We start from the raw sequence: 22,498 nt of genomic DNA, 5'->3' as shown, positions 1-22,498 counted from the left end.
ATTAGGATGGTTTCGTTTGTATATCTGAGGTTATTGATGGTCCTTCCAGCAATCTTGATTCCAGCTTGTGCTTCATCTAGCCTGGCATTTCTCATGATGTACTCTGCATAGAAGTTACATAAGCAGGGTGACAATATACAGCCTTGATGTACTCCTTTCCCAATTTTGATCCAGCCCATTTTTTCATGCTGTGTTCTAATTGTTGCTTCTTGACCTGCATACAGGTTTCTTGGGAGACAGATAAGGTGTTCAGGTATTCCTATCCCTTGAAGAATTTTCTGCAGTTTGTTGTGATCCACACAGTCAAAGGCTTTAGCGTAGTCAATGAAGCAGAAGTAGATGTACTTCTGGAATTCTCTTGCTTTTTTGATGATCCAGTGGATGTTGGCAATTGGATCTCTGGTTCCTCTGCCTTTTCTAAATTCAGTTTGTACATCTGGAATTTTCCAGTTCACACACTGTTGATGCCTAGCTTGGAGGATTTTGAGCATGACCTTGCTAGCATGTGAAATGAACCAATTGTATGGTAGTTTGAATATTCTTTGGCATTGTCTTTCTTTGGGAGTGGAATGAAAACTGACCTTTTCTAGTCCTGTGGCCAACTGCTGAGTTTTCCAAATTTGCTGGCATATTGAGTATAGCACTTTAATAGCATCATCTTTTAGAATTTGAAATAGCTCAGCTGGGAAATTCCATCTCATCCACTAGCTTTGTTAATAATAATGCTTCCTAAGGCCCACTTGATTTCATATTCCAGGATGTCTGGCTCTAGGTGAGTGATTACACCGTCATGATTATCTGGGTCGTGAAGATCTTTTTTGTATAGTTCTTCTGCGTATTGTTGCCACCTCTTCTTAATATCTTCTGCTTCTGTTAGGTCCATACCATTTCTGTCCTTTATTGTGCCCATCTTGCATGAAATGTTCCCTTAGTATCTCTTAATTTTCTTGAAGAGATCTCTAGTCTTTTCCTACTGTTTTTCTCTATTTCTTTGCATTGATCACTTAGGAAGGCTTTCTTATCTCTCCCTGCTGTTCTCTGGAACTCTGCATTCAGTTGGGTATATCTGTTCCTTTTTCCTTTGCCTCTAGCTTCTCTTCTTTTCTCAGCTCTTTGTAAGGCCTCCTCAGACAACCATTTTGCCTTGTTGCATTTCTTTTTTCAGGGGATGCTTTTGATCACTGCCTCCTGTACAATGTTATGAACCTCCATCTGTAGTTCTTTAGGCACTCTATCTATCAGATCTAATCCCTTGAATCTATTTGTCACTTCCACTGGATAAGCAGATGATATTTGATTTAGGTCATACCTGAATTGCCTGAAACTCCAATACTTTGGCCACCTCATGGGAAGAATTGACTCATTGGAAAAGACTCTGATGCTGGGAGGGATTGGGGGTAGGAGGAGAAGGGGACGACAGAGGATGAGATGGTTGGATGGCATCACTGACTCGATGGACATGAGTTTGGGTGAACTCCGGGAGTTGGTGATGGATAGGGAGGCCTGGCGTGCTGCAATTCATGGGGTCACAAAGAGTCAGACACGACTGAACGACTGAACTGAACTGAACTGAATTGCCTAGTGGTTTACTCTACTTTCTTCAACTTAAATCTGAATTTTGCAATAAAGAGATGATTATTTGAGCCACAGTCAGCTCAGCTCTAGGCCTTAATGTTGAGTGGTTTGCTTTGGAAACGAACCAAGATCTTTCTGTTGTTTTTGTGATTGCACCCAAGTACTGCATTTCAGACTCTTGTTGACTATGAGGCTATTCTATTTCTTCTAAGGGCTTGCCCACAGTATTAGATATAATGGCCATCTGAATTAAATTTCCCCATTCCCCTCCATTTTATTTCACTGATTTCTAAAATGTCCATGTTCACTCTTGCTATCTCCTATTCGACCACTTGCATTTAACCACTTCCTTAATAATAGTTTCCAAATGTCTTTAATCCAAAGAAAAGACTTAAAGCTTATTTTCCTGTCTTATACACACACACCTGAAAAACAGGATGTGCATGTTTTAGGGATAAACTGTTTAACCATCTGTTGGTCTGTTTATGTATAAGATTGCTTTTTGAAGCACATACCTTATTTTAAATGATGCACAAACTGAAGACATTAATAAAGTTAAAAAGTCAGTGAAAGGATCATGGAAAATATTGGAAATTTCATGTATGTTTTCTGTGTAAATTCAATATGAAATGGACATCAGTGGAGCAGGAGAGGAGCACTGTACAGTTAGTGTGTAGGAGGGTGTTCTTTAAGGAAATCTCTTATTTAAATGATCATAAATGCATCCCATTTATAACATAAATTTAAATCTTATTTTTATTCATCTATTTTCTCTTATTCAGGATAGACATATGTATGAGCTGTGCAAAATGATATGAGAGAAAAGAGTCTTTTTGGCCAATAAAGTACAGAAAAAATAAGAATTATTGAAGTAGTTATAGAACAAATCACTTCGAATGCCAGAAAACCCAAGAAATGATTTTCATACCAAAATTGCTGTCAAGAAGGCATAGTTTTGAGGCTAAGATTAAGCATAAACTGGAAAACTGGAGAATTAAAAAAATGATCAGAGGAAGTAAACCTTGTGAATGGGTACGTGGATGGATGAATGAAATGGAAAGGCAGCTGGAGGGGCTGCCAGATCTCCAAGGGCTGTGCTGTTGCTGTTCGTTTTGCTTGGGTTTTTTTTTGTTTTTTTTTTCAGTAAATGGAAACTGAAGCAATTTTGTAGACTTATGTTAAGAGACCAAGGAAGAGAGAAAAAATGAAAGATGTTTGGGAAAAGAGAATAACTGATATAGTGTTTTGAGATAATTACAGAAAAAAAGGAGGAAAGAACACACTGTTTTCACTTATAATTCATCATTAACCAGTTGGCATATACCACAGGCTTCATTTTCAAAACATACCCAGAATCTGGCCATTTTTAACCACCTCCTTTATTTACTACTCTGGTCCAAGCCACCATCACTTTTATTATGAAAATTACAATAGCTTCCCAAACTGGTCCTGCTTCTGTCCTTACTAACCCCCTCCTCTTACTCAACCCAAGCCCACCCAATCTCTACACAGCAACCAGCATAATCCTTTCAAAACAAAATTATTTTTATATTACTTCTCTGTTGAAAGCTCTCAACTAGTTACCCATCTCCCCGAGTAAAATCTAAATTTATTACAATGGTTTACAAAGTTCTATACAGTCTTCTCCATCCCCTGTTATTTCTCTGATCCCATAACTTACTCTTTCCTCCCTCCTTGCTCACTTTCTCCTCCTTGAAGACCCTGGGCATCCTCCCACCGAAGGGCCTTTGCTATGGCCATTTCCTCGGCTTTCAGGGCTTTTCTGGCAAATATCCTGAGAGAGGATCTCTCTTAAATCTTTTCTCAAATGTTACTGTTTCAATGTAGCCTGCCATGACTACTCAGTTTAAAAATGCAACTGTGACCTTGCTCTTCTTGCTCTTCCTACCATTTCCTGCTTTTCTCTTATCCAACATAATTTATATTTTTACTTATTTGTTCTATTTACTGTCTGTTTTTCCCAGCAGACTCTTCGAAAGCGTGTGAACTCTGTGAAGTCATGGATCTCAGACTGTTTTCTTCACTGCCATCCTCCAAGCACTGGGACATTGCTGAGCTTATCCCAGGTGATTATGTTTGTTCAGTGAATGCATGCACATATGAATGAGTGAGTGAAGGGAGAATCATGTTGAGGGAAAATGTTCAGCTGGGGAGGAGCGAAAAGTAGCAAGGTCATAAGAAATGATGCTAGGTCTCTCAGAGTTGGAGTGATGATAGGAGTAGAGTGGTTGAAATGGGAGGTTTGTGAAAGTATGGGTGGAAAAGTAAAAGAGCAACTTTGGGCAGGAAGCTTATGGAGTAAGCAAGGATGTAGGGAGAATGATTGTCAGGTGAAACACAGAAGACTGTGGAACAGATCCTCATTAAAAAAAATATTTTTGTCTCTCTTTCACATAATCCCATTCTTCACACCAAGCTGTTCCATTCTTGCATTCGGGTTAGACTGAGATGATAATGGTAACCGACGTTACTTGTCATTGTCAGCCGGTGATCATGAGAAGGGGATATTCTGGAGATTTCTAATGATTTTTTTAGTCTTATCAATAAGACACTGGAAAACATGGCCCCTTTTGCTGGGGACGGTTGTTTGGATGTTATATCTGACAATGTTACAATATGCTGTAAGGTGAGAGAAGTGAAGCCAACTTTCCAAAAAATGGCAGCATGGAAGATTAAATGAATGCAGGTCCTAGACAGTGTCTCTGAGCCACTGAATTAGCCTCTTGAACCTCAGAACTTTCTTTAGGTGAGGTTAGTTTCCTTATGATGTAAGTGTGAATTATATTTTAGATACTCTGATGCCAGCACCCTCCTACCGCTTACCTTGTTTCATTACTTTTTCTACCAAGGCTCAGTTCAAAATTTCTGAGGTTGTTTATGACATTTGTTTATGTTAAGGTATTTATTAAGGAGTCTGTTTATATGTATTTATGAAAATCCCAAAGAAGCAAGTTACTACCAAATACTTTAGTCTTACCTAATCATTCGTTCAGTTCAGTTCAGTCGCTCAGTCGCGTCCAACTCTTTGCAACTCCATGAATCGCAGCATGCCAGGCTTCCCTGTCTATCGCCAACTCCCAGAGTGTACTCAAACTCATGTTCATCGAGTCAGTGATGCCACCCAGCCATCTCATCCTCTGTCATCCCCTTCTCCTCCTGCCCCCAATCCCTCCCAGCATCAGGGTCTCTTCCAATGAGTCAACTCTTCCCATGAGGTGGTCAAAGTACTGGAGTTTCAGCTTTAGCATCAGTCCTTCCAATGAACACCCAGCACTGATCTCCTTTAGGATGGACTGGTTGGACCTCCTTGCAGTCCAAGGGACTCTCAAGAGTCTTCTCCAACACCACAGTTCAAATGCATCAATTTTTTGGCGCTCAGCTTTCTTCACAGTCCAACTCTCACATCCGTACATGACCACTGGAAAAACCATAGCCTTGACTAGACGGACCTTTGTTGGCAAAGTAACGTCTCTGCTTTGTAATAGTCTTTTAAATATCGTTCCTTTTTATACATATTATTGTATATAAAAAGTACGAAAGTCTTCATAGAGTTATATTTGTATAGAAAACGAAAGCGGGAGATAGACTGAGTAAAAAGATGTATTGTGATCTCAATAATCCAGATTTGGAAAATGCCTAAACAGTTGGCCCTTGTAACCATGGTACAAACACCACTGTTCACTTATCAGAAGCTATGCTAATTACAGTTATGACCAGTACAATATCGTGATTTATAAGATTTCAGATCACCAAAATGTGTGTTTCATATATATTTGGTCTTCCTCCACTATTCCTGGCTCACAGCTCTAAAACCTCTTGGAATTTCCTAAGTACTGAGAGGGATAATTGTGTCTTCTGTGATGTTAATGAGGTGACTTTTGAAACTCAGCTAAGGATGGGGCTTGGTTGCCAGTGGACCCAACCATGTGATTAGAGGGTTAGAACTTCCAATCCCACCCTTTTGACCTCCAGGGAGGGGAAAAGGGCCAGAGACTGATTTTGATTGCCAGTGGTTAGTGATTTAATCCATCAGGCCTATGTGATGAAGCCTCCATAAAAATCCAAAGGATGGGTGTGGAAACTTTGGTGTCTCGTAGAGATGATGGGAGAACGCAGAGCCTGGAGAGGGAATGGAATCTCCGTGTCTCTGACCGCATACCTTGCTCTTGGCATCACTTCTGTCTGGCTGTTCTGAGTCTGTCCTTGTACAGTAAATTAGTGATCTAGTAAGTACAGTGTTTCTCTGAGTCCTGTGAGCCACTCGAGCAAATTTATCCAGCCGAGGAGGAGGTCGTGTGGACCTTTGGTTTACAGCCAGTCAGAGAGAAACACAGATAACAGCTTGGACTTGGGACTGGCCCTCACATCCAAAGAAGGGGTCGTGGGCACCTCCAGTCTGTCATTGGTTGGTGATAGCTGTGAGGGGGAGGGCAGACTTGTGGGACTGAACCCTCAGCCTGTGGGATCTGATGTTATCTTCAGGTAGGTAGGGTTAGAATTGAGTTGAATTGTCGGACATCCAGTTGGTGTTCAAAGAATTGCTTGTTTGTGTGGGGGGACCACCCCATAATTGGACCTGAGTCCAGAAACCCAAAATAACCAGTCACTAACTATGTATTCTGCAAGGAAAGCCAACCAGTCCATTCTGAAGGAGATCAGCCCTGGGATTTCTTTGGAGGGAATGATGCTGAAGCTGAAACCCCAGTACTTTGGCAACCTCATGCGAAGAGTTGACTCATTGGAAAAGACTCTGATGCTGGGAGGGATTGGGGGCGGGAGGAGAAGGGGACGACAGAGGATGAGATGGCTGGATGGCATCACTGACTCGATGGATGTGAGTCTGAGTGAACTCTGGGAGTTGGTGATGGACAGGGAGGCCTGGCGTGCTTCGATTCATGGGGTCGAAAAGAGTAGGACACGACTGAACGACTGAACTGAACTATGTATTCATTGTTGAGTTCTCAAACTGTTCTAACTAGTGGAACTATACAAGTCCAAGAACTTATAAATACTTAGATAAAGTTTTTGGTCACATATATTTGCAGAATTGGCATTGGCTGGCAGGTATTTTTCAAATATTTCCCCCAGTGACCTTTCAGGTCACTAGACTAGGAAAGCATCAGCAAACCGAAAATAAAGAAAACGAAGCTTCGTGTTTCTGTGTGCTTATCCCTTACTTGGGCAGTTACATATTTATGTAAAAGAGGGCTTGGCTCTCTCTCAAAATCAGTGATGATTTTGGAATTCTTTTCCAAGTGTGAAAGTTGCTCAGTCATGTCCAGCTCTTCGCGACCCCATGGAATAGTCCATGAATTCTCCAGGCCAGAATACTGGAGCGGGTAGCTGTTCCCTTCTCTAGAAGATCTTCCCAACCCAGGGATCGAACCCAGGTTTCCTAAATTACAGGTGTATTCTTTACCAGCTGAGCCACCAGAGAAGCCCTTTTCCAGGCACCGTCTTATTTGAGCCTGATTATAGTAAGTTTAGGAGCCAGATTTATTTCTCAGTTCTTTCACTTTGCCCCCCTGGCTTTGGACAGGATGTTTCTGCCTTCAGTTTTCAATTTTAACTTTGGTCCAGTCATGTTCCCCACTCCTCCTGTCTGCAACCTTTATAACAGCTCTGGGCACGTTCAACCCTCTTCCTATGTGGTCTCCTCAACCACCAGGCTAGACCTCAGCTTTTAGACTCCAGGCAAAGTTTGGATCAATCCTACAGATATATGCTAGGAGATCTCTGTAGTGATCACGCGGAAACACAGTTTCTACTTCTATTTTATTTTGTAAGAATTTATTTATTTTAAACTTTTTATTGGAGTGTAGTTGCTTTATAATGTCATGTTACATTCTGCTGTACAGCATAGTGAATCAGCTATACATATCCATATATCCCCTCTTTTTTAGACTTTCTCACAGTTTCTAATTTTAAAATGAATGAGGCAGACTGCATTTTATTTTTCAAATTTATTGCCATGTTACCTTTAGGATTATCCTAATTTTGGATCCTGACAGTGATAAAGTAAGGAGAGAAACTATGATATACATTTGAATAGCATTTAAAATATTGCAGAAAGCTTCTCCTCTACCATCTAATTCTCTCAATAAACTAAAGTCATTATTATCCTCCTCCTTCAGGTAAGGAATCTATGGCTCAGAAAGCTTCTCCAGTCTGGCCATGGCCCCATAAATGGTAAGTCACAGAAATGGGGCTAGAAACCAGATGGCTCACCTCCAAATCTCATGCTCCTTATTAACACCTCACTTTCTTCATTTTATGCTTGGAAAATGCCCTTATCTAAATAATTTGATAACCCGTTTGAGGGACTGAAAAGGTCACACATGAGAGCAACAGTGTGTATTCAGTAGAGGGAGGTTTTGAGCACAATATAAACTTATTTTTCCAAAGGTCAGATTTGACTCCATAGTGGCCAGGTGGCATAAATCACCCTCCAGGGCCCCCCGCCATCCCTCTGACAGGAGTCTGCAGACCCAGGACCTCGCAGAAGTCTCAAACCTGTGACAGAGGCTTCTCTGAGAAGAGCATCAGTGTCGCTGCATGGGACGTTGTGTGACTGCAGAGACAGACGGGGGGAGTGGGGGATACTGGAGAGAGCTGAAGCAAAAGCCCGAGCCTTCCTTTCAAATTGCATTGATCAAAGGAGAATTTTAGACGTGAGTGGATGAGAGTTCTTATGAGTGAATCTTCCGAGGGGTAGGGGAAGGCCAAACCTGGCTCATTATCACCAAGTAGTGCTGCAGAGTAATTCGCTACTTCAGTCTCACCCCCCTGCCCTCTGTGAGCCGCTACAGAAGTAAATACTTTGGAGTACTTTACTACGTGTTCCGGCAGGTCTTGTGGTCTCCATCTGCAGAAAAGCAGCGTTTGCCCAGACTTGAAATATCAGCTTGATCCATTCAGAGATTTCAGATTAAAAACAAAAATTGAGCATGATTAATAGACCCAGAAAAGAATGTCAGAATTGAATATGCGTTGCGAAAGTACTTGAGAAGCTGCCAGGGAGCATATGGCTCAATCCTCTATTAAATAAAAGGAAGTAGAAGTTGACAGGTGGGGAAGCAATGCAAATAAGCCCTTAAAATGAAAAGAATCGGCCATCTTGACCCAGTAATTCTATTCAGGGGAATTCATTCTAAAGAAATAACTCAACAGAAGCTCGAAGGCTTCTTTCAAAGACTTCTCTCTTTAGTGATATAGAAAATGGCAAAAACAATATGAAAGAAGAAGAAATAAACCACTGGAGAACAGTTTAATAAATTACAGCAATATTATGGAAATGTGTTAAATTTTGTATTGGGTAAAGCCTTTCATTGAACTTCCAGAGAGTTCCCAAAGGATGTATTTTAATCCCACTTATGATGAGAACTTGTTTTCAGATATGAATCATCTTAAGTCATTGCCTTTCCATTGTGTACTTTCCTTCGATGTTGCTATTTGTTTCACAATCGGTAGAAACTCAGGAACATACAGATTTTAAAACTAATTCTAACGTGCTTTACAGGCTTATGCAACATCCTCAAGAGGGAGGACTTTGCAAGGAGGAGCAAAATGTTGACCAGAAGGAGGATCTCCTTAGGAGAACAGGGTCAGCCAGAAGAAACTCGCAGGAGCGTTAATTTAATATTGCTGGCTGCGATCTTCAGGGTGGGCTTCCCAGGTGGTGTTACTGGTAAAGAACCCACCTGCCAATGCAGGAGACATAAGAGACACAGGTTTAATCCCTGGGCCAGGAAGATCCCCTGCAGTAGGAAATGGCATCCCATTCCAGTACTCTTGCCTGGAAAATTCCATGGACAGAGGAGCCTAGTGGGCTACAGTCCATGGGGTCACAAAGAGTTGGACATGAATTAGTGACTGAGCACATCTTCGGGTTGAGAAATTTTTAGACTAAATTATTTATTCTTTCTAAAGACAGATGAGTAACTTTCAAGGAGGAATTTTTTCTAACACTTTTGTGCATGGAAATTGGAAAAGCTTTGGAGTCAGACCAAGGCTGGGTCATAATGACAGTGAGAGCCAATATTTACTGAGCACTTGGAATAGGTCAGACACAGTCTATACCCAAATTTTTACTGATTTAATCATTGCAACAGCCCTTTGAGTTAGATATGCCTGTTACCCTTATTTTACAAATGAGGAAGAACTAGAACACAGGGAGATTAAGGAACTTGCCCAGGGTTACTAGATTGGTTAACCACGATGCATATTATCACTTAAATGCTGGTTATAGACACCAACTGGGTCATTTGTTGAGCTATTCTGTCTTTTCATTTTAAGTGGCTTAAGGTACTCAGGTAACTGTGCTGTGCTTCAAACCCTTTCACATTTTTCCTGATCTCCTGGCCTGAGCCACTGCCTTGTACTTTTTTGACCATTACTACCCTAAAAGAGGGGCTTCCCAGGTAGCACTAGTGGTAAAGAACCTGCCTGCCAATGCAGGAGATATAAGAGTCTCAGGTTTAATCCCTGGATTGGAAAGATACCCTGGAGGAGGGTATGGTAACCCACTCCAGTATTCTGCTTGGAAAATCCCATGGACAGAGGACCCTGGTGAGCTACCATCCATAGGATGGCAAAGAGTTGGGCATGACTGAAGCAACTTAGCATACACATATGAACCCTAGAAGGTTGGAAGCCTGATCCCTTTTCAGCACTGATCTCAGTTGCAATTTACCCTTAGCAACTTGGTTTTCTCCATCTGGGGTCTGTAGGAACCCACACCTCAGGGTATCTCTGTGGAAGCAGATTGCTCTAAAGCTGATGAAGGATCAAGGCCCCTCACATACAGCAATCCCTTGCAAGGCCCTGTTCCTACTCGTGTATTCACATTTTTCAAACTTTTTGTTAAATAGGGTTCTCGCTCTCCCCCTGCCCCCGGAATTGCATGAACTCTAAGTCTCACAAATACAGTGGAAGTAAAAAATAGATTCAAAGGATTAGATCTGGTAGAGTACATCATGTAAAATGCCAGGCTGGATGAAGCATAAGCTGGAATCAAGATTGCTGGGAGAAATAGCAATAACCTCAGATACACAGATGACACCACCCTTATGGCCCAAAGTGAAGAGGAACTAAAGCGTTTCTTGATGAAAGTGAAAGAGGAGAGTGAAAAAGTTGGCTTAAAACTCAACATTCAGAAAAGTAAGATCATGGCATCTGGTCCCATCACTTCATGGCAAATAGGTGGGGAAACAATGGAAACAGTGAGAGACTTTATTTTGGGGGGAGGCTCCAAAATCACTGCAGATGGTGACTGCAGCCATGAAATTAAAAGACACGTTCTCCTTGGAAGAAAAGTTATGACCATTCTAGACAGCATATTAAAAAGCAGAGACATTACTGACAAAGGTCTGTCTAGTCAAAACTATGAGTTTTCCAGTAGTCATATATGGATGTTGAGAGTTGTACCATAAAGAAAGCTGAGTGCCATAGAATAGATGCTTTTGAACTATGGTGTTGGAAAAGACTCTTGAGAGTCCCTTGGACTGCAAGGAGATCCAGCCAGTCAATCGCAAAGGAAATCAGTCCTGAATGTTCATTGGAAGGATTGATGCTGAAGCGAAAATTCCAATACTTTGGCCACCTGCTGTGAAGATCTGACTCATTTGAAAAGGCCCTGATGCTGGGAAAGATTGAAAGCAGGAGGAGAAGGAGACAGTAGAGGATGAGCTGGTTGGACGGCATCATCAACTTGATGGACATGAGTTTGAACAAGGTCCAGGAGTTGGTGATGGACAAGGAGGCTGGCGTGCTGCGGTCCATGGGGGCACAAAGAGTTGGACACGACTGAGCAACTGAACTGATACGTATTCCTGTAGCTGATTTACTTTGCTATACAGTACAAATGAATACATTTTAACTAAAAAACAAACAAACTCCTCCCTCTCACCCCTCAAAGACTTGCTGATGCTTTCTGAGTTATAATTTCTGTATTTGTAAAATGGAAATGTTGGAGATCAGGTGAAATTCTTGTAAAATTCTTGATCTTAGCAGGTGCATATTAATGTTACTCTATCTGTCATTCTAGTAACTTCTGTGTCCAGGCAGGTTTTCCCCAGACAAGTCTGATACAGAATACTTCGTCTTGTTTTCTCCACATGTTCTCCCAATCTTATGAAACCATTGACCCTTCTGCTGGGTATGACGTGTATCATCTCCACTAAATCTTATGGTTTAATAAATCTTTGATTTTTAACACCATCCAGACCTGGTCCATGTGCTCCTGCACGCTCTAAGTTAAGGCAGCTATGATTTAGGCTGGATTTGAAAATGATCTGGAGGCGGATGAGGGTCTCTTTATTGTATCTCAGCCTATCACCCCTGTTAACCTTTGTTAGAACCTATTCTCCTTCACACCCTCACTTGAAGTTATTAGTTTGCTCATTAGTCTATGATCAGTGTTTCTCATTCGTCTGTAAACTTCACGGAACCAAAGGCACATCTGTTCTTTTCACAGACACCTAGCATAAAGCCCGGCGTATAGGAGCAACTCCACAAATGCTTTTTTGCATGCAGGTCGCCGTGAAGATGGAAGAGGCAAGGACATGTGTCAGAGGTGAGGCCCTGCGAGTTGTCCAAGCGTGGCTGCGTCTGCGCGGGCCCTCGCCCTCTGTTGTGCACAGGTGTTCACGGGCTCTTCGCATCTCAGCAGAGTTCTTCTGTTTGCCACCCCCTTTCTTCCTTCACCTTGGTTGTTCCCGTTTCACATCCGCACATAAAATGTCCTTTCTTCTCTTCCTCTGGCTTCTATGGAGGAACACATACAGTGTTTCCAAATATTGCAAAAAAAGAGAAAAATCTTAGGTCCCGTTTCACTCAGGTTTAAAGATTAGTTGGTTTTTGACAAGACCAAGATGAAGTAGTGGTGGTCAGGGGAGGCTGGGGAGTTCCCAGCCGCTGTAGGAATGTGGGCATGAGGATGGGAGAGGCATGCTTACCGCTTACCGTACAGTTACGGCGCGGACAGCGCCCGCAGGGAGGGAGGCCGTCTCTCTGCAAGTCCTCGGCCGGCTGAGGGCGCTCTTTCGTGAGCTTCCAGAGAACCATCTCTGCTCCGTGTCACCGCGCAAGATGCTAATCACAGGCCTATGGCCAGGGACTGAATGTCCACTTCCCTTCTTCCTCCCATTGTTTAATAGTATCATTTTAATAAAGCGAATTATGTTTCTTCTGGGTTTAGGATAATGTCTCATGGTTTATTACAATCACATGTGATTACAACAGAAGTATTTACAAATTTTGCCCTTTCTAAGCAGGTTCCTCATTGTTCATTGCCTAATATCACAAAAACTCTAATTGAGATTGTTCTAATTTCATAATGGCAGATAAAGAAACATTACATAAAAACAACGCGATAAGGCCTTATCTGTAGAGTTTAGTCTCTTGTGTTTCTTAAGGACTTATGTACCAGATACTGAACTAGGAGTTGCATGGTAATCTAGAAATTCAGACGGAATGTAATAAAATAATTTATGCTATTATACAGCATCATTATACTACATGTATAACATTTACACACATACTGTACATATATGCATACAAATACACATATCTCTATATAATCGTATACAAATACACACGGATAGACAGATGTACAATATTTCTCCAAATTTTTCTAAATGCACTGAGCTTGTTTGCTTGAGATAGGCTATGGATGTATGTATGTACATATGAGCATCTGTGCTCAGTCATGTCCGATGCTTTGTGACCCCAAGGACTGGCAATTGAATGTACTGGCTTTGGAGTGAATCAGCATGGGTTGGGTTCCTAGCAATACCACTTATTGCTATATGATTTTGCATGACTTATATAGCTTTTCTTAAATATCATCTTTGAATAATGAGCACAGTGTTTCTTAACTCACAACATTGATGTTTTACGTTGGATTTTAGCATTTATTTTCACAAAGACACTATAAAGTTGGTACTGTTGTCATCCGCAGTTTACAGATAAAGAAACTGAGTCACAAAGTAGTTAAATGACTTGCTCAGAGGTCAGAGGGGGCAAAGTCAGACACATATCTGGGCTGTTGAACTGTAATGCTTGTACTCTAGGGCATTAGATTAAAGAAAAATAACTGAAATTGCCAAAGGGATGACTACAAGAGAAAATAAACTCAATTAAAAGAATCAAGAAGAAGCCAAAGAATAAGAGGAAACATATGTGCCAGGCACTGTTAGGAGTTTTTAGACATTGTCTGAAACATCCTTACAACCCTGGGGTGGGGTGGTGATGACCTTTTAAAAAAGAGAACTACAGTTCACAACTACAGCTGATGAAAGCTGATATTGGAATTCAATCTAGGTCCTTCTGATTATAAATGATATACTGAGACACGTCTTGTGCATCTAGGTACATAGCATGGTTCTGTAGCTGGCATTAGGAAAATACGCTTCGCAGGCTCTGAGCTCAAGGAGCTTAGCGTCTAATGGGGATGACAGACATGGGTGCTGCAAGCAAGGAAACATTCACGGTGAAGGTAACAACACCCATCGTGTGGGTGGCTAGGATGGGAAAGATCCTAGAACTCAAATGGAAAGTGTCACGGCGGACCTTGAACTTCACCTGGACCGAGAGGCTGAAGCTTGGCACATCATGCACAGTCACTGTTTGTCGACTGCCTAAGTGATCAGGAGAGCTAAGAGAAAAGACATAGCTCTTTTCCAGTTACCTTCCCCTCACACAGGACCTATTAGCTTTCCCCTTCCTCTCTAGAGAGAGGGCAGGAGGGGGGTGCTCCTGCAGGGGCATGCTCGCTGCCTTGCCAGTTAATGCCAGGTCAGGGACCACGTCTGTATCAGTGCCCTCAACAGTGACTGGAGCCTGGCAGGGCTGCATGAAGAAATGTGCTCGATGAATTAATAAGTGAATGACACACACACAAAGATGGATTCTCTCAGGGAAGACCTACAGAGATCAGAGAGGGGAAGAAAATCACAACCAGGATCCATACCATCGTGTTATCCTTCCTTTGAGGTCTCTTCCTTCCCCTCTCTTCTCTAATTATTTCCTGTTCTGTGCCCCTGCAGTCCTCCTGCAAAGACTTAAACCTCCTCCAACCTCTGCTGACATTGTTGGCTTACATCCCTGGCTCTACTGAGAGGAGAGGCATTATCTAGAGGGAGGAAGCTATCGTATTCACCTTTATATCTCTAGTGCCTAAAATACCATCTAGCTCAGCAGACAACATGATGAATAATACATCCTCAGCACATAATACCTATTTATTATTGCTGTTTGGGTAATAAATAGCACTGAGCGGAGAACGTTACATTCCTGTGATTGACTTCTGCCCAAGTCTCCTCCTGCTAACTTGTTTTTGTTGCCTGATATACAACTTACATTTTTCTACCTCTTGTATTACTGACTCCCTTTAATTCACTACATTTTAATTTTGATTCCATGCTCCATAGAAGTGTGTATTGCCCCCTGTGTCTCCTGCAGTGGAACTGCCCACAAGCATTCCCTTTTAGGCCTTTCTGCCCCCTTCTGCAGGACTCTGCTGCCCTCTAGGGGGGCCTTGCTCACCACATACATCTCCAGACCCTGTTGGCTCTGCGATTGACCATCCAGTCCTTGGTTGGGATTGCTGCCCTCATAGCAGGGCTGCCAGACTCCGAGGCTCCTTTACCTGCTTCTGCAGTCCCCAGTTTATAAACCTGTGGCTGTACAGTGTAATGGGCTTAGGAATATGAGCCTGGGGCATAAGCAAGCAAGGAAGCTGTCAAAAATTGAATCCCATCCCAAGAGGAGCTTTTGAGGTGGCAGCCACTGGGTCCCCTTGCTCTTGGTACCAACAGGATCCTCAGCGATGAGCATCCCACCTGTATCTTGAAGAAGTGAAGTGAAGTGAAGTCACTTAGTCGTGTCCCAGTCTTTGCGACACCATGAACTGTAGCCTGTCAGGCTCCTCTGTCCATGGGATTCTCCAGGCAAGAATACTGGCGTGGGTTGCCATTTCCTTCTCCAGGGGATCTTCCCAACCATGCATAGATCCCGGGTCTCCTGCATTGCAGGCAGACTCCTTACTGGCTGAGCCACGAGGAAAGTATCTTGGTAGTCTGCATATTATGTCAAAGTTTATTCTCTGGAATCCAGTATCCAGCTAATGAGAGTGTTCTACCTGGTAAGTGAATGATGATTTCCATCTTTGCTTGGGCCTCTGTGATATAAAGAACTTCCTCAGAGAATTGGGGCCTCAGTAGTTTTTCTGGTGAAACCAAACCAACATCTGGTTGCCATATCCAATGGTAATGACTCGTAACTCAACTAATTTGACTTCTCTGTATCACTGGAACGATTGATCACTGTCGGATCATTCTTCCTACTTTTGTGTTATCAATTGTGTCTAGGTCCCAGATGTACTTAATACTAATATTCAGGAATTTTTTGTCTACTTATCAGACTTTCCTTTATCTAGTCTGGGCTCTTTATCTAGAGGACCCTGTCCTTTGCTTTTCCAAACTATACTTCAGACACCACATTGGCTAGTTTTGCAGGCCAGTTTTTCCAGCAGCTTCTTGGATGTATTCGCTTAGATGTCTCTTAGGATTCTCAAATTTAACAGTTCCAAAATGAAGCTCATTTTCCTTCCACCTTTCTCTCCTTTATCTTGCCATTCATGCTCCCAAATTTATGCCCATTTAGTCTGATTATCATCCAATGCAAATGATTCCCCAACCCTTTTATTTAAGTATCCATCCTGGACTTTTCTGACATAGTATTAATATTGACAAAACTTCAAGCTTCATTTTATCCTTTAAGATTTTCCTCTCCAAGTCCGAATTATATAGGTCCCAATCCCCCGATTTTGATACAGGTAAAAAGCCTAGGACTCATCTTTTTTCTCTTTCCTTCACATACACATAACGATGATTAAGTCCTATTGTTGTACTTCCCGTTTGAAACCATCATAATCTCTAAGCCTAGCCCATCGCAATGGACATCTAGCTGAGTTCTCTCTTCTCTTCTTTCCACTCTACATTCTGTTCTATCTATAGAAACTAGAAGGATCACTTTAACATATCAGTCTCATCATGTAACTTCTCAAACTTGCCAAAGCATCCCATTATACGCAGGACAAAGTACAAAATCTGTATCTCATGCCGTCTGATCTCCACGTGCTGGTCCACCTGTTCCTCTGACCATCATCGGCCCTTCTTAAGCTACTCCACCCACAGTGGATCTTGCCTGTCCCCCAAAATGATAATCTCGCTCCTGCCTCAAAATCTTCTCACTTGCTGTACCCTCCACCTCCCCAATCTTTATGTGTCCTGTTTTCCTACTTCATTTTGCTCTCTATTCAACTTAGTCAGAGAGGCTATTCATGATACCATAATGAAAAATGTCTAAAATCACTCTCCATCCAACACGCTCTAGTTCTTCACTTTTCTTCATTATTTTTAATAGCAGTTATATGATGGTGACTGCAGCCATGAAATTAAAAGACGCTTACTCCTTGGAAGGAAAGTTATGACCAACCTAGATAGCATATTAGAAAGCAGAGATATTACTTTGCCAACAAAGGTCTGTCTGGTCAAGGCTATGGTTTTTCCAGTGGTCATGTATGGATGTGAGAGTTGGACTGTGAAGAGAGCTGAGTGCTGAAGAATTGATGCTTTTGAACTGTGGTGCTGGAGAAGACTCTTGAGAGTCCCTTGGACTGCAAGGAGATCCAACCAGTCCATCCTAAAGGAGATCAGTCCTGGGTGTTCATTGGAAGGACTGATGTTGAGGCTGAAACTCCAATACTTTGGCCACCTCATGTGAAGAATTGACTCATTGGAAAAGACCCTGATGCTGGGAGGGATTGGGGGCAGGAGGAAAAGGGGATGACAGAGGATGAGATGGCTGGATGGCATCACCGACTCGATGGACATGAGTTTGGGTGAACTCCAGGAGTTGGTGATGGACAGGGAGGCCTGGTGTGCTGCGATTCATGGGGTCACAAAGAGTTGGACACGACTGAGCGACTGAACTGATACCTATATAGAAGTGTTTTATTTGTTTACTTTTTATTGTTGTTCTCTCTGCAATTGAAGTTCTGTGAGGGTGGAGATTTTGTTTTACCACTTTATCCTCAAAGAGAAGACAATTCCTGGTACACAGCACCTTCTCAGTGAATCATTGCTGGATGTAGTGGTGAGCAAGTCAGGGTATTGAAATGTAGGCCAAGTTCTCTGTCACATAACTTTTGGTTTATCTTCAGTGGGGACTATATATATATATATATATATATATATATATATATATGCAATATATATTTGATGTATTATGTATTAGTATAATACTTTTATTGCAGTCGTTGAATGCTATAGTTTTTATACAAACATCTTTCTAAAAGGAAGAAAATTTTACTTGGACAAACTATAATCAAACTGCATTTTATTCCTTTTAGAAAAATGTTTGTTAAAAACTATAGCATTCAAAACTAATAATTTTTTCTGTGTATTATGAAGAATTCATAAAAATTGAAGGTATGGAAGAAATTAAAAATTTTTACTACACAGATAAGATATCATACACATTATAATAGCCTAAATGATCTCTACAGTACATATATATATATATATATATATATATATATATATCTCCATCTAAATGAATGGTGAAGTCATTAATAATAGGGTATATATGTTTAGAACTTTTATAGACAAGATGGTGAATAATGGCTTTATAAATGGCATAAGCTGGATCAGTAAATATGAGTGAGGGTGAATTAATTCCATGGTCAGTAAATAATGTATAGAAGCAGCGATGTAAAAAAAGTGTTTGGGGTCCATAGGTGAGGCAACTTGATTTATGCAGAAGATTAAAGCTCAGGAGGAGCATGAAGGAAGGTTGGAAAGGTAAGAAGATAACCTGAAGATGTTCTGAAGAGCCTTGAATTGTCCCTGGTGTATTTTTCAACGTATAGGAACTGAGAAAACATTGACGGTTTTTGAGAAGGTCAAATATATTGGATTTATCACCATTGCAGTAATTCAGATGTACAGAGATAAAGTAATGGATTTGTGTAGCAGTTATGGAAATACAAATGAAGATAAAAAATGTTTGAAAAAACATTTTAAATAAGATGTAATATCTCACCAGCATCTAATCTCTAATTAAATGTTTCACTTGAGGACAAAGACAAGTTAAGATTGAAAGGCTAAGATTTTGATGATGGGAAGTAGCACTTGTTACATTTAACAGAAACACAGAAAAAAGAAATCATTAAAGAACTTATTTGATATAAAAGAGTGAATTTTGGTATGTGTTGAGATGAAGTGAGTTGAAGTGAGATGAAGTGAGGTTCAGTATGTGTTGAGATGAAGTGAGTTTCGGTATGTGTTGAGATGAAGTGAGGTTCGCTATGTGTTGAGATGAAGTGAGGTTCGGTATGTGTTGAGATGAAGAGGGAACTATCCAGCTGCCATCTTGCTACTCACTACTTGACCTCAAGAAAGAACCCTTGAGATCTGAAGGTAGGATGATAGCTGAATTCTCTGAAGAAAACACAGGGACAAAGGAGCCAGGGGCCACGGATTAACCTTAGTGACACAGAGAGCTGGGATACAGGAAGTGGCCCCAAACAGCCCTGACCTCTGAACCTTGGTGTCTGCTGTTATCTCTTGTTGGAACTTCTTTCCCCACCTAAGCAACTCAGACACTCCTACTTATCTTTCTTTTCAGTGTTACCTGCTTCCTGAGTCTCTTTAGCATGTTACTGAGGGTTGAAAGTCTATAACTGATTCTCCCTTTGCAGACCCACAGGAATCTTTTCCAGCTTTGAGTAATGGAGGATAATAAGGCATTATATATATATATATATATGTATAGAATAATATATATAATGGGAGGAATGCCAGACAAATTGTGGAGGGAAGGGGGGACCAAATGACTCAGGAAAGATAGAGAACTTATTTTCGCCAAGAAGTTAGAGAAAAGGCCATTCCATCTTTACCGAGGGAATAGATTTAAAAGACGAGAAGGAATTGTTAACTCACAGGTGTATGCCTGAGACATACTCTTTTTCTGGTATGTTCTACAAGAGAGATGACTTGCATGCCCAGATATATATGATGTACTTAAACCACACAGGGCTAATGCAAATAAAAGGAAGATTTCTGGATACAGAATTTTGACAAAAATGCTATTTACCCCACCACCCAATAATTTATATCAGTTAATCAAAAACATTTTAATCAAATTCAAGCAGTAACAAATGAGACTCCTAACATCACATGCAAATTAAAATCCACTGTAATCACAGCATTCAAAAATATCAGTTCATTATACAAAGGGAGTGTTTCAGATGCGATTCATCAAAATCATCCAGACATAGTCTTTTATAGCTCCATAGATACACTTCAATTATTGCAGAGCCAAGCCGTTTAATTAATCATTTCAAAGCATTTCTCTTCCCCCGAATTAAACACCTGAAACATGTTGTTCATAACACTATAACCCACCAGATCTAAATCTTCTTTGCATTTGCTTTCTACATGCCCAGTGAAAGACAGAAGTACATTTAAATAGTATATTAGACAGTGGTAGAGCGAGACTTAAGAACTTGACTTATTCTTTTGGAAAATGAACTACCATTGAGTGTTTATTCACTATCAGGGAAGGAACTAGGTCTTCACCAGAGACTACGGAAGAGAATTTTTGCTGCCTATTCCTCACATTTTTACTGGTGAATCTGTTTAAAAAGGCATTGTGTGAGTTACTGGTGATAGAGACACAGAAGTCAGTGCCTACAAGAAACTTAGTCTAGCAGGGAGCAGGACACACAAACGACACTATAATACAATGAGAAGAGTTCCATATGAGGCGATCCAGAAAGTCCAGGACAAACACAATTTTTAAGGAGGTGTGACATTTGGGTGAGAATCTGGAGGGTGAGAAGGTGTTCTCTAGGTAAAAGGAAGAGAGAGAGGTGAGTGCAGAACTTAGCAGAGGCAGAAAGAATAGAATATACGCAGCAGGAGTATGCCAAACGAAGGAATGGCTGAAGTGTGGAGTACTGGGGAATTATGTGCGGTCTGGCCTTGCTAGGATATGCAGTATGTGTTGGGAGGAGCAATGTTGGGGTGGGGGAAGCTTTGGGGGAATTGGTGGAACAGATTGGGGACTGGGCCTCAGGTTGAGAAGGTCAAGTCTTCAAGGGCCAGGTCTTAAAGGGTTTTGTGAGCCATGGGCAAGAGTTTTTGATGTTTATATTTTAAGACATGCATACCTGCCAATTTAAAGGCTGAGTGATGTGATCAAATGTGTGCTTTAGGACAACACACTGTTGAGACAGTGTGTTGCATACATGCTCAGTCACTAATTGTCTGACTCTTTGCAACCGCATGGACGGTAGCCTGCCAGGCTCCTCTGTTCGTGGGATTCTCCAGGCAAGAATACCAGAGTGGGTTGCCATTTCTTCCTCCAGAGAGTCTTCCCAACCCAGGCATCGAACCTGTGTCTCCTGCATTGGCAGGCTGATTCTTTACCACTGAGCCACCCGGGAAGATTGTTGGGACGGGTGTACATTGATCATAGAGATTTAGGACATTTTGTCAGCGGTTCAGACAGTAGTTGATGGAGTCCGGATCTACAGCAGTATCATCAAGAATGCAAAAGATGAAGTAAAACAAGTAGGAAAAAATGGTTGAGGGATGAGTCAAGAATGACACTGGTCTGGGCAGCTAGGTTGAAGGTATAGGTTTTATCTAGAGTGGAGGTATAAGAGGAAGAAGAACCTTCGATAATAACTCCTTTTCTTTTCTGAGAAGTCTTCATTTTATTCAATGTCAAGTTTTTTTTTTTTTTAATATACAAAATAATCCCAAACTTCCCAGTGGGGCAATAAGAATTAAGTATTAAACCTAGTAGCTAGAAGCTCCAGTACTGGCCACCTAATGTGAAGAGCTGATTCACTGAAGAAGCCCCTGATGCTGGGAGAGATTGAGGGCAGGGGGAGAAGGGGGCGACAGAGGATGAGATGGTTGGATGGCATCACCGACTCAGTGGACATGAGTTTGAGTAAACTCCAGGAAGTAGTGAAGGACAGGGAAGCTTGGTGTGCTGGAGTCCATGGGGTTGCAAAGAGCTGGACATGACTTAATGACTGAACACAAGTTGAAACTAGCAGCTCGTCTCAAGTTGCAGAAATAATAGTGAAAAGAGCCATTTTTAAGGCAGTGATAACTGCACCTCGTTTCTGACAAGTACTTTCACAAGTAATGATGAAATCATTATTTAATTTCTTGGTCAAAATAATACTTTCCTCTGATTACCTGTCTTACATGTTATAATTATTCAGGATGTCGAATACATTTAACTCTAAAAATTTGACTGAAATATTTGCATCTAGTAGGTGCTAGAGAAATCTCTGGTGAATTTCAACTATTTCTAGCCATTTGTAAAAGAAACCTTCACCATCTCAAACGTTTTTAAATGGACAACTTTAGGAATAGTCTTCATTTGAAGAATGGGAAAACAAAGAAATCATAAAAGTAAATCATTTATTTTTACATTTATAAATATATTATTTATAATATATAATTTTATGTTTATAAATATATTTTTCTATTTACAAATGAATCGTAACTAAGAAAAATGAAACCACATACTTAATCTGAATCTGCCTTTAGAAGATAAAAAGTAAATAATTTATTTTTATATTTATAAATATATTATTTATAATATAATTTTATGTTTATAAATATATATTTTATATTTACAAATGAATCATAACTAAGAAAAATGAAACCACGTACTTAATCTGAATCTGCCTTTCCTTGTAGCAATGTTGTTCAAGTCAGCTTTGTCTGCCTTATGCAGACATTTCCACCAAGACTCTGAAATGCCCTTCTCTTGGGTGTTTGCTTTAATGACCAAAGCGGAATTGGCTCTG

At 41.0% G+C, this 22,498-nt stretch overlaps 1 protein-coding gene and 1 long non-coding RNA gene across 3 annotated transcripts in view; one reads left to right on the top strand and one right to left on the bottom strand.

Moving 5' to 3' along the window:
• Nucleotides 1-13,207, top strand: part of LOC132658363 (uncharacterized) — a 39,499-nt gene extending 26,292 nt beyond the window's left edge. Inside the window, exons 2-4 of the long non-coding RNA XR_009597913.1 lie at nt 3,564-3,662; nt 7,731-7,785; nt 12,071-13,207. This is a non-coding gene — a long non-coding RNA (uncharacterized LOC132658363). The remainder of the gene's footprint in view (nt 1-3,563; nt 3,663-7,730; nt 7,786-12,070) is intronic.
• The window catches only part of GRM5 (glutamate metabotropic receptor 5), a 644,237-nt gene that overhangs the window by 30,821 nt on the left and 590,918 nt on the right, over nt 1-22,498 (bottom strand). The window lies entirely within an intron of this gene.

Source organism: Ovis aries, chromosome 21, assembly GCF_016772045.2.
Source record: "Ovis aries strain OAR_USU_Benz2616 breed Rambouillet chromosome 21, ARS-UI_Ramb_v3.0, whole genome shotgun sequence".
Taxonomy (NCBI): domain Eukaryota; kingdom Metazoa; phylum Chordata; class Mammalia; order Artiodactyla; family Bovidae; genus Ovis; species Ovis aries.
Note: the sequence above shows the minus strand (reverse complement) of the source record. Positions and strands in the feature narration are given on the sequence as shown.